Genomic DNA, 12,555 nt, shown 5'->3' with positions numbered 1-12,555 from the left:
ACTTGCCCCCAAATTTTCCTTCATCCACTGTTCCCAGACTATCAGGATTGCCAGCTCCTAAGCATTTACCATCCCCAGACCAACACGCAAAGACAACCAGCTTTCATGGGCCCTGCGCTGGATTCTTCCACCTCTCTTTCATTTTCCTCTTTTTTTGCAGTTGTCTACTTATCTCTAAACAATGTGTCTGTCCCTCTATTTTAAGTTGTTTCACCTTTGTAGACTACAAATTCACATTTTACAAATGGGGTACCAAACGTTCCCCACTTTTGTAGTGCTCCCCTTTTGCTCCAAATTTTTAAAGATATCTTAATGTTTTTCCTTCTACTTTAGGTAACTTGGAATAATATACAGCAATCTCAATTATCTCTCTCTCTCTCAGAGTATCTCTTCATTTCAGAGTTGATATATACTGACACTGATCCTGTCACTGTCCTGCTCCCAAACACTTAAATTATATATTATTTGTATCTTAAATTACATATCAACATTACTAAGGTATATGAAGAAGAGGCCAAAATTCACCTTCTGTTCTGTATTAAGTTACCAAGCTTTTATCTAAATCTTTATTCTAAAAGTTATCATACTATCTGCAATAATTATATGATATTATTTATTGCAGATACTATTCACTACAAAGTGAAGAAGTTACTATTTCCTCTCCCAACAGGCCTATTGTGATGACACTTGATGGAAGAAGCAAATGCCTGTTTCATCACATCGAGATGTCTCTGTCTTCTTAACTCTCGGTGGTTAGGTTCCTCCATTTTTCTTTGAGATGTTCTCTTTGGGCCAATTCATTCCCTATAATACACTAAACCACTTGCCTTTTAAGCCTATTCATAGCTATTTTACTGACATTCCATTTCGGTACCCCTGGGGTTGATAGACTCTTTCTTATAATATTTCATACTTTTCTCTCTTTTGGTATTTTCTGCTTAATGTTTTTCTCAATTAATTTTGTCAGAAAGTAAACCTAAATTTCTTAGTATTTTCATGTTCTACTTTTTCCTCCCACACATAATTGATTTTCTGGCTTGGGTGTAGGTTGTTTGGCAGACCCCTTTGTCACTCTGAAGGCCTCTGTCTATTCTCTTCTAGCATCCTTCTGGATCCAGGTTCAATCCCTGGGTAGGGAAGATCCCCTAGAGAAGGGAATGGCAACCCACTCATGTTCTTGCCTGGAGAATTCCGTGGACACAGGAGCCTGGCAGGCTACAGTCCACGGGGTCCATGGGATCACAACTAAGCAGCTTACACTTTCACTCTCACTGGCTTGCTGCTGCTGCTAAGTCACTTCAGTCGTTTCCGACTCTGTGTGATCCCACAGACGGCAGCCACCAGTTTCCCCCGTCCCTGGGATTCTCCAGGCAAGAACACTGGAGTGGGTTGCCATTTCCTTCTCCAATGCATGAGAGTGAAAAGTGAAAGGGAAGTCACTCGGTTGTGCCCGACTCTTAGTGACCCCATGGACTGCAGCCTACCAGGATCCTCCATCCATGGAATTTTCCAGGCAAAGTACTGGAGTGGAGTGCCATTGCCTTCTCCGTCTCACTGGCTTAGGAGATAGTAAATGCCCCTACACTTCAGCCTTATGGCTAGATCATTCATTTTGGTCTATGCCTGAATATTTGAGCTTTGTCTCAACTTATAGGACTAAGACTTGCTCTTGCACATTCAGTGGACTCCATGAAGTAGTTTCTTCACCTAACAGAGCTTTGGATTTTGGCTTTTATCCCCAAATCTAAACCTACCCTGTCATTATCTTGTGATATGAACAGATATCACAGAACAGGCTGCTATTAATTACCTGTATCTTCCTGTTTTTTAACTGATAGGGGACTTGGAATGTCAAAGGCCTTAAGAATCTGTATTTTGATTCAAAATCCCTAATGAAGTCTGTGTTCTCCTGTGAGGCTTGTGTTCACTTTCTCTTTCTCTTACATAATGAATTAATCACACTCTGCCTATCACTTTATTCTGCCGTTTGTTCTACAGTCTTGTACCATTTTTCCATTTCACCTAATGTCTTGCTTTTAAATTTCATTCATCCCCATGGATCTAAGTTTGTCTCCCTTTGTTTGGCTTTCCCCTGGCAACAGCCCCTATGATGGATTTCAATCTCTTAATTTCTATTACAAGGGCATTCTCTGGTGGTGGCTACCAGTGCATTAACCTCTCTGGAGCCTCATCTCATCTTTGGAGGAATGAAGTGTAAGATGGAGGGCAGAGAAAAGACTGATGACTGAGAACCAATAAATCAGCTGTATTTTTTTCCGTTTCTTTCCCCAGTACTCCTGAAATGATTTTAACTTGTGTCCCTGGCTCCAGTCATATCCCTGATCATTCATACAACAAAGTGATGCCAGAATTATTTTTGAAAATCATCCAAGCCATTGTATTTTCTTGCTCCCATATTGCAAACATCAAAAATTGTAGCACCTGATTAAGAGACAGTTTTGCATGAAGAGATGAAGAAAAGTGTTTTTCTGAGATTTCGAGGGGCCTCAATAAAGAAGACCTGATTATCAAGACTGTCTTGTAAGAGAGTGGATGTGATAGGAGATGGCTGGACTGAATTCCAAGGAACTGAAGGAGGATGTAATGGTATAGGTGATATGGGGGGCTACGGTGGAGGATAATGTACCCCTGCCCTTCCCAAATTTTAATAAAGTCAGTAAACAAGAAATTCTGTGTGGGATTTGATGTGCCTCAGTAAACAAAGAATGAGATTTTTGTGCTTATCTGATATGATTCAGAAACAAGGTTTTTTAAATTCAGGAGTAGAATCTAAGTGCAGGATGTAAAGTTCAAGTATAAAATTGGAAGAAAGACTGAGTTTACACAGGAATTGGAACAGAGGGTTAGGACAATTTATATTCCACATTACTACAAAACCAGAGACCATGATCAGTCATGTATGTCCTCATCCAGCCTCTAATTCAGGGTTTCTATCTGTAGCATCTCTGTACAGGGAGAGAAACATCAGTGTTGAAGTCTGACAGTGTTGGCCTCAAAAACAGTTCACTTTATAAACTGTGATTTTGAGCAAATCACTTTATTACTCTGTGCCCCAGGGTGGCTGTGGGGTTGACTTGAGACAAATTTAAAAGCCTTGATAACATTTTACCTGATTTGTATTTTGTTTTATCAACTTTGCCTAACTTGTATCTTTCTAATGATTAAGAATATTTCCCAAATTCCATGATAAGCAATTATGTTGACCAAAGAGTTCTTCCTTAAGTCATTCCAAAAACTGTATCCCCACAGCTTTCACTCACTAGCTGGGTAGAAGTTTCTGGGACTGAGAAAAGTCAGATCTTTGAACTACGTCACAAGATATATGGTCAAGAGGAGACATTAAACTTGAGTCTCCCATGAATTTCTCTTCTCCTAGAGGCAGTTTCCCTGCTGAGAGTTCATTCTAGGTAGGTAGAAGTATTTTTCTCTAATATTCTTTGAAAATGGGGATAGCAATAAGTATATAGCTATATAATTATATCTTATTCTACCTTTAGAGTGTTATTTTGATTGCCCTTCATGACAGATAGACAGTGCCAACAATGGGCTATACAAACAATTTAATATCCTCTTTGAAGTAATTAGAATAGATCAACCTCATCTCCCCGCAACCTTTGGGAAAACTCTCTAAGACTTTCTCCAAACCTTGAAAGCAGCTGGGTCAACATGAGCTTTAATCCAGGGAGCAATCTAGTCCCCTCTGTATGCATAGGGAGCAACCCACTTACCTTTGTAAAGCTTCCCTATTAGGCTGCCATATTTGACAGTTAGCTGTCTCAAGATGGATGTGTTTTCACAAGTGCTTTAAGCTTTGGGCATTCAAGGTAACTCAGTAATTTTAAGTGAAAACATGCATTACAGAAGCAATTTTACACTTGCCATGCTTAATAATATTTAAGAGTGTACAATCACATATATTCTTGCTTTCATTTCAGCAGACACACTATGGGGAATACTAAGTAGTTAAGCTTACCATTATTATTGCAATCCATCTGATTCTTTTCCTTGCAAATGAATCTTTATTTAGTTAAGTTGCCACCACTGTGCTCATGTTTACAAAGTGAAGCTCTTTAAGACTAAGTTCTTGAAATTTGAAATAAACAGTAATCCCTGGCTTTCTGTTGCTTCTCTGTAAAACAGTAGAGGTGTACCCTACTTGCTGCAAAATTTTCTTTAGGCTTAATGAGAAACAAGAATCAAACAATAGTTCTAACTAACAACTAAACTGGTGAACACCAAGGAATGCCTGATAATGACTTATCACAGAGCATATTGAGTGGATTGAGCAATGAGAACCCCTGAGAGTTCATGAGAGTGGACTGTAGGAGGGGGCAGGTCACACAGCAGAAACTGTCCAGAATTTGGGAGATTTGTACATAATTGTTGTTCAGTCACTCAGTCATGTCCGATCTTTGTGACCTCATGAACTGTAGCACCCCAGGTTTCCCTGGCCTTCATCATCTCCAAGACCTTGCTTAAACTCAAGTCCATTGAGTCAGTGGTGCCATCCATCCATTTCGTCCTCTGTCATTCCCTTCTCCTCCCACCTTCAATCTTTCCCAGCATCAGGGTCTTTTCCAATGAGTTGGCTCTTCGTGTCAGGTGACCAAAGTATAGGACCTTCATATTCAGCATTAATCCCTCCAATGAATATTCAGGATTTATTTCCTGTAGGATTTACTGGTTTGATATCCTTACTGACCAAGGGACTCTCAAGAGTCTTCTCCAACACCACAATTCAAAAGCATCATTTCTTTGATGCTCGGCTTTCTTTATGGCCTAACTCTCATGTCCACACATGACTAATGGAAAAACCATAGCTTTAAATAGACGGACCTTTGTCAGCAAAGTAATGTCTCTGCTTTTTAATATACTGTCTAGGTTTGTCATAGCTTTTCTATGACAAAGAAAGCAAGGAGCAAGCATTTTTAAATTTCATGGCAGCAGTCACCATCTGCAGTGATTTTGTAGAACAAGAAAATAAAGTCTGTCATTGTTTCCCCATCTATTTGCCATGAAGTGATGGGACTGTATTACAAGATCTTAGCTTTTTGAATGTTGAGTTTTAAGCCAGCTTTTTCACTCTCCTTGATTCATCTTCATCAAGAGACTCTTTGTTGCTTTGAGCAACTTAAGTTGCTCTTTGCTTTCTGTTATAAGAGTGGTGTCATCTGCATATCTGAGTTTATTGATACATTGATTGTACATTGATTTGTACATTGGCCTTCAACAAATGTCAGTGCCTTTCTCTCTTGTGTGAGGATAAAGATGGTGATGATGGCGATAGTAAAACAATAATCATCATCATCATAATAGAAGCTTAGAGAAAATAATTTAATTTCCTAAGGCAAAATCTAGTCCAAAGAGTATCTTAGAATTAAAATTGAAGCAGTGAGTTTTCATATATTAGTCCTTCATCAAAACCTGACCACCAGACCAGGACACAGAGTTATGGTATTAAAGACTTCTAAGTCAGTGAGAACTGTTACAACATAGTAAACTCCAAGTTGATCTTATATATATATATTTGTCAGTTATTAAACTCAGCAAAGTAAAAGATATATAAAACTGGTGTTTGCTCTACAACATCAGAAGTTGATGGAAAGATGATACACACAGACATACATGATAATTATGAAATATTAACTTCTAAGACTTTTGAGTTGAAGACATACCTTTAATATTATAATATCCATTTTATTACTTCAGTTCAGTCACTCAGTCATGTCTGACTCTTTGTGACCCCATGAACTGCAGCATGCCAGGCCTCCCTGTCCATCACCAACTCCCAGAGTCCACCTAAACCCATGTCCATTCAGTTGGTGATGCCATCCAACCATCTCATCCTCTGTCGTCCCCTTCTCCTCCTGCCCTCAATCTTTCCCAGCATCAGGGTCTTTTCAAATGAGTCAGTCCTTCGCATCAGGTGGCCAAAGTATTGGAATTTCAGCTTCAGCATCAGTCCTTCCAAAGAACACCCAGGGCTGAACACCTTTAGGATGGACTGGTTGGATTTCCTTGCAGTCCAAGGGACTCTCAAGAGTCTTCTCCAACACCACAGTTCAAAAGCATCAATTCTTCGGCGCTGAGCTTTCTTTATAGTCCAGCGCTGAGCTTTCTTTATAGTCCAACTCTTACATCCATATATGACCACTGGAAAAACCATAGCCTTGAATATACAGACCTTTGTTGACAAAGTAATATCTCTGCTTTTTAATATTACTTCAGGATGAATTGTTATATATAGCAGGATACATGGAAATTATATATTTGTGGGTATATTCAATTCTCCTAAAGGGTTATCAAGTATATTTTTGCTTATATCTTGCTTATCTCTAGGTTTTCTCTAGTTGATTTTAATAAAATTTTTCTCATAAAAACTTTTTTCTCTTGCTTTATATATATATATATATATATATATATATATATATATGAATTTTTAGGTTAATAGAAAAATTGAGAAGAAAGCTTTTTCATCATCCCCATATGTGCATAGATTCCTGCATTATCAACATCCCTAGTCAGAGTGGTACATTTGTTGTAGTTGATGATTCACATTGATTCATAATAATCACCCAAAGTCCATATTTTATCCTAATGTCCTCTCTTGGTGTTGTACATTCTCTAGATTTAGAAAGAAAAATGCATAATAGCATGTATTCATCTTTTTGTTATTGAACAAAGTATTTTCATTGTCCTAAAAATCTTATGTGCTACATGTAGTTAATCCCCTCCCCCAAACTCTAGCAATCACCAATCTTGTTATTGTCCCCATAGTTTTACCTTTTCTAGAATATCATGTCATTGAGATCATTCATATGCAGTCTGTTCAGATTATCTTCTTTAAGTTAGTAATATGCAATTAATTTTCTTCCACGGCTTTTCATGTCTTCATAGTCCATTTCTTTTTAGCACTGAACAGCATTACATTGTCTGGATATACCATAGTTTATTTATTCTTTAGCATACAAAAGGAATCCTACTTTCTTCAAAGTTTTGGCAATTATGAATAAAGCTGCTTTAAGTATCCATGAAGGATTTGTATGAAGATACTTTTCAACACCTTTAGGTAAATATCAAAAAGGGTTATATCTGGGTCATATGGTAAACATATATTTATCATGTAGAAACCACCAAAATGATTGTATGATTTTGCATTCCCAACGGCAATGAATGAGAGTTTCTGTTGCTCCACAATCTCACCAACACTTACTGCTGTCAGTACCCAAATTACCTGTAGTGGTATTAAATATCTCATTGTAATATAAAGTTCCATTTCCCCAGTAACATATACCATGGAGCATCTTTTTGTATACTTATTTGTCACAATACACTTCTAAGGAGGTGTCTGTTCAGGTCAGGTCTTTGGCATATGTTTTGCTTAGTTTTTTTTTTTTTTTATTATTATGGTTGAGTTTTAAGAGGCTTTGTATATTTTAGATAACAGTTATTTACCTGATATGTCTCTTGCAAATTTTTTTTCCCCAGTCTGTGGCTTGTCTTGTCATTCCTTGATATTGCCTTTCACAGAGAACAGGTTTTTAATTTTAGTGAAGTCAAATTTCTCAGTTATTTCTTTCATGTACTATGCCTTTTGTGTTGTATTTAAAAAGTCATTGTCATTGTGGCCAAGATGGCAGAGTAGGAGGACCCTGAGCTCACTCTTCAGAAAGGAACACCAAAGTTATAATTATTTACAAGGCAACTAGTGATAAGAACAACTTGAAGAGTAGCAAAAAATATTTTCCACCATTAAAGACACACAAAAAGGAACCACAGCAAGAAGGAAAGGGGAGATAGAGATGCAATATAGTCAATATCCACAGCCCCAGGGAAGTAACCCTCAAAATGGAGGCTAATCACAATTTCAGAGGTTATCCCTAAGGAGAAAAGGGTCTAGGCCCCACATCAGTCACCCCAGCCAGGGATCCTGGACCAGGAAGACAAGCTTCCAGACCATCTGGCATTTAAGGCCAAGACCTGTTACAGGAGAAATGGAGGCCTGTGTGTGTATGTGTGTGCTTAGTCACTCAGTCATGTCTGACTCTTTGAGACTCTATGGACTGTAGCTGGTCAGGCTCCTCAATCCATCAGGATTCTCCAGGCAAAAATACTAGAGTGGGTTCCCATGCCCTCCTCCAAGGGATCTTCCCAATCCAGGGATCAAACACAGGTCTCCTGCATTGCAGGTGGATTCTTTACCATCTGAGCCACCAGGAAGACCCGTAGGAAACAGTGATTCTGCTCTTAAAAGGTGCATGTAAAGTCTCACATGCTCCAGTATCTAGCATACAGGCAGTCACTTGAAAGAAATCTGTGTCATCCCCATTTGCTTATCTTAGAGAACCTTCCACAGAGGGAAGATGCAACTGGGTATCCCCTTAGGGACATAGATACTGATGGCTGCCACTTTGGGGAATCTTGCTCTACCATGTAGACTGTGGTGATGGCAAGTACCATATTGGAGTCCTTCTTTTAGCCTATTAGCACTGGGGGCTTACCCAATAACCAGACTGTTAGCACTAGTTCTGGGATCCCTAAACCAGCCATGGGGACCCAACCTCAGATACCAGCAGAACTGTATCAGCTGGTCTGTCTATCCCTCTTGGCCTTCCTACCCTCCCCTTGACACAGCGGCCATCTGTCCTGGAACCTTGCTATACCCACAGGGTGTCAGACCAGCTCCAAGACCTCAAAGGGTCCCCCAGTCAACCACCCTGGGACTCAGTCCCATCTATCAGTGAGCCAGCATCCATTGTACAAGGTATGGCTGGAGGGCTCCCCACCATCTATCACACCCAGGGTAGTCAGCCTCACCAGAACAGAGGTCCCACATAGATTACCTATGGGATGCCCCTAAAGCATATAGCTCTGGTTACCAAAAGACAGTGAACTGGAAAGGCCTTATGTAGGAGAAATCCTATAAACCCTTTCCAAGACTAGAAAACATAACTGACATACCTACCAGAGAACAAATACAGAGGGCTAGGCAAAATAAAACAACAGAGGATATATTCCAGAAAAAGAACCAAGATAAACTCCCAGAAGAACTAAGTGAATAGGAGATAAGCATCTACTCAATAAAGAGTTCAAGGTAATACTCTCACAATATATGGGGATCCCCCATGAATGGGTCCTCCTGGAGAGCTGTCCCTGCTGAACCTCCAGTTATTCATCAATTACAGTTGAGGTTTGCCTATTCTAGCACAGTTTCTACAGATGTTTCTGCTAGTGAATTTCTATTCTTTAAGACATGCCTGTCTGTGTCTGCCTGTCTTGCTCTCCAAACTTGAGAGCAATGGTTTGCTCAAGTGTCCTCACTTGTCTTATGGATCCTACAGACTTTGATTTTCACTCTGTTTAGATCTTCTCTTGTTAGGACAGAATTGTGACTTTAAAGATCCTTATGTAGGAACTAGAAGCTGGTAGTCTTTTATGTAAACTTGAAGAAGACTGTAAATAAAGTGTTGAGTAAATAAGGACATAACTACTGCCAATATAGTGGTTAAGTATATATTAGGAGCTTGAGCTCCTACTTTAGGTGGAATAAGTGTAAAAATAGGGAGGACATCTATGTATATTAATTTACCCAGAAATGTTGATAGAAGGCAGATTCTAGTCTAGGCACTGTTTGAGCATGACTGGCTGAATGTTAGCAGTCCAGCTCAATGTTGGAAGGCTGGAGTGCAGTTTCAACAAGGCATGTGCTGATTCACAAGCATTGTTAGCCAGATGGGGCCTAGTTCTTAGCACAATAGCTCTCTCTATGAATCCCAATAAGTGTCCACACAAAAGGCTATTTATTTATTTATTGAAGTATAGTTGATTTATAATGTGTTGCCACCTGGTATACAGCAAAGTGATTCAGCTTTATATATATATATATATATATAAATATATATATAAATATAAATATATATAAATATATATATATATATATAAAAGCAATACACATATGTATAATATATATGTATATGTGTGTGTTCTCTCTCTCTCTGTGTGCTCAGTTGCGTCTGACTCTTTGTGATGACTGCCCCCCCAGCCCCCACACTGTAGTCCACCAGTCTCCTCTGCCCATGGGATTTCCCAGGCCATAATACTGGAGTAGGTTGCTAATTCCTTTGCCAGTGGATTTTCTTCACCCAGTCTTCCAAACCCAGGGATCAAACCCATGACTCCTGCCTTGGGAAGTGGATTCTTTACCACTACACCATCTGAGTGTGTGTGTATATATACATTCTTTTTCATTATGTTTTATTATAAGATATTAAATATAGTTGTCTGTGCCATACAATAGAAGTTTGTTTTTTCAGTTCAGTTCAGTTGCTCAGTCGTGCCAGACTCTTTGCGACCTCATGAACCACAGCAAGCCAGGCCTCACTGTCTATCACCAACTCCCAGAGTTTACCCAAACCCATGTCCATTGAGTCAGTGATGCCATCCAACCATCTCATCCCCTGTTGTCCCCTTCTCCTCCTGCCTTCAATCTTTCCCAGAATCAGGGTCTTTTCAAATGAGTCAGTTCTTCTTATCAGGTGGCCAAAGAATTGGAGTTTCAGATTCAACAGCAGTCCTATCAATGAACACTCAGGACTGATCTCCTTAAGATGGACTGGTTGGATCTCCCTGCAGTCCAAGGGACTCTTAAGAGTCTTCTCCAATACCACAGTTCAAAAGCATCAATTTTCGGTGCTTAGCTTTCTTCACAGTCCAACTCTCACATCCATACATGACCACTGAAAAAACCATAGCCTTACTAGACGGACCTTTGTTGGCAAAGTAATGTCTCTGCTTTTGAATATGCTGTCTAGTTTGGTTATAACTTTCCTTCCAAGGAGTAAGAGTCTTTTAATTTCATGGCTTCAATCACAATCTGCAGTGATTTTGGAGCCCCCCAAAAATAAAGTCTGACACTGTTTCCACTGTTTCCCCATCTATTTCCCATGAAGTGATGGGACCAGATACCACGATCTTCATTTTCTGAATGTTGAGCTTTAAGTCAACTTTTTCACTCTCCTCTTTCACTTTCATCAAGAGGCTCTTTAGTTCTTCTTCACTTTCTGCCATACAGGTGGTGTCATCTGCATATCTGAGGTTATTGATATTTCTCCCAGCAATATTGATTCCAGCTCATGCTTCCTCCAGCCCAGCGTTTCTCATGATGCACTCTGCATATAAGTTAAATAGGCAGGGTGACAGTATACAGCCTTGACGTACTCCTTTTCCTCTTTGGAACCAGTCTGTTGTTCCATGTCCAGTTCTAACTGTTGCTTCCTGACCTGCATGCAGGTTTCTCAAGAAGCAGGTCAGGTGGTCTGGCATTCCCATCTCTTTATATATATAAAGGATATAATAGTTTGCATCTGCTAATAGTAAACTCTTCATGTAACCTTCCCCTTCGAAATCCATTCTCTACATCTATGAGTCTGTTTCTATTTCATAGATAAATGCATTTATGTCATATTTTCAGTTTCATATATGAGTGATAGCATACGCTATTTGTCTTTTACTTCATTTAGTATGATAATCTATACACCCATTCATATTCCTGCAAATGGTATCATTTTATTATTTTTTATGGCTGAATAGTATTCCTTTGTATGTATGTACCACATCTTTTTCCTTTCTTCTACCAATGGACATTTGTGTGGTTTCCACATCTTAGCTTTTTTAATAGTACTGCTATGAACATAGGGGTGCATGTATCTTTTTTAGAGTTTTGCCTGAATATATGCCCAGGAGTGGGATTGCAAGATAATATGACAACTGTATTTTTAATCTTTTGAGGAACTGACTCAATGGACATGAGTTTGGGTAAACTCCAGGAGTTGGTGATGGACAGGGAGGGACATGCTGCAGTTCATGAGTTCGCCAAGATTTGTACACGACTGAGTGACTGAACTGAACTGTACTATTGTATTCTTCATAGTCTCTGCACCAGTATACATTCCCACCAACAACGTAGGAGTTTCCTTTTTTTCTCCCACACCCTCTCCAGTATTTGCTATTTGTAGACTTCTTAATGATGGGTGTTCTGAGGTGGTACGTCTTGGTATTGCTTGTCTCTAAATTTGCAATGCTGAACATAATTTCATGTAACTATTGGCAATCTGTATGCAAAAGACACATTTTCTAATGTGAATTTCACATGATGTAACTTGATTTATTTTTTACCTCAAATTAAATAGATATATAACATGTCAAAAATCTTTCCTGCCTGATATACATTTGGAAATTTCTAGTAATGCACACAAAGAAGCAGATAGGAGTACCACTCTTCCCATGAATAAGAAAATTACTGAGTTCCAGTCAAATGCCAAACATCTCAATGGCAACAGTATAGGAAAGAGAAAACAAAGTAATATAGATCTATTGAGCTGAATATAGCAGAGAAAAATCTAGCTTAAAAGAGATCCATTTTCATGTTTGTGTGTATTTCAGAAACTAACTTAGAAAATAGCTGGCCTAAAAAGTATGTTCCCTATTCAGTACTGAATAATAATTAATACTTTAACATAGGATTAATGACTAAAA

Source organism: Bos taurus, chromosome 2, assembly GCF_002263795.3.
Source record: "Bos taurus isolate L1 Dominette 01449 registration number 42190680 breed Hereford chromosome 2, ARS-UCD2.0, whole genome shotgun sequence".
NCBI lineage: Eukaryota > Metazoa > Chordata > Mammalia > Artiodactyla > Bovidae > Bos > Bos taurus.
This window is presented reverse-complemented; position numbering follows the sequence as displayed.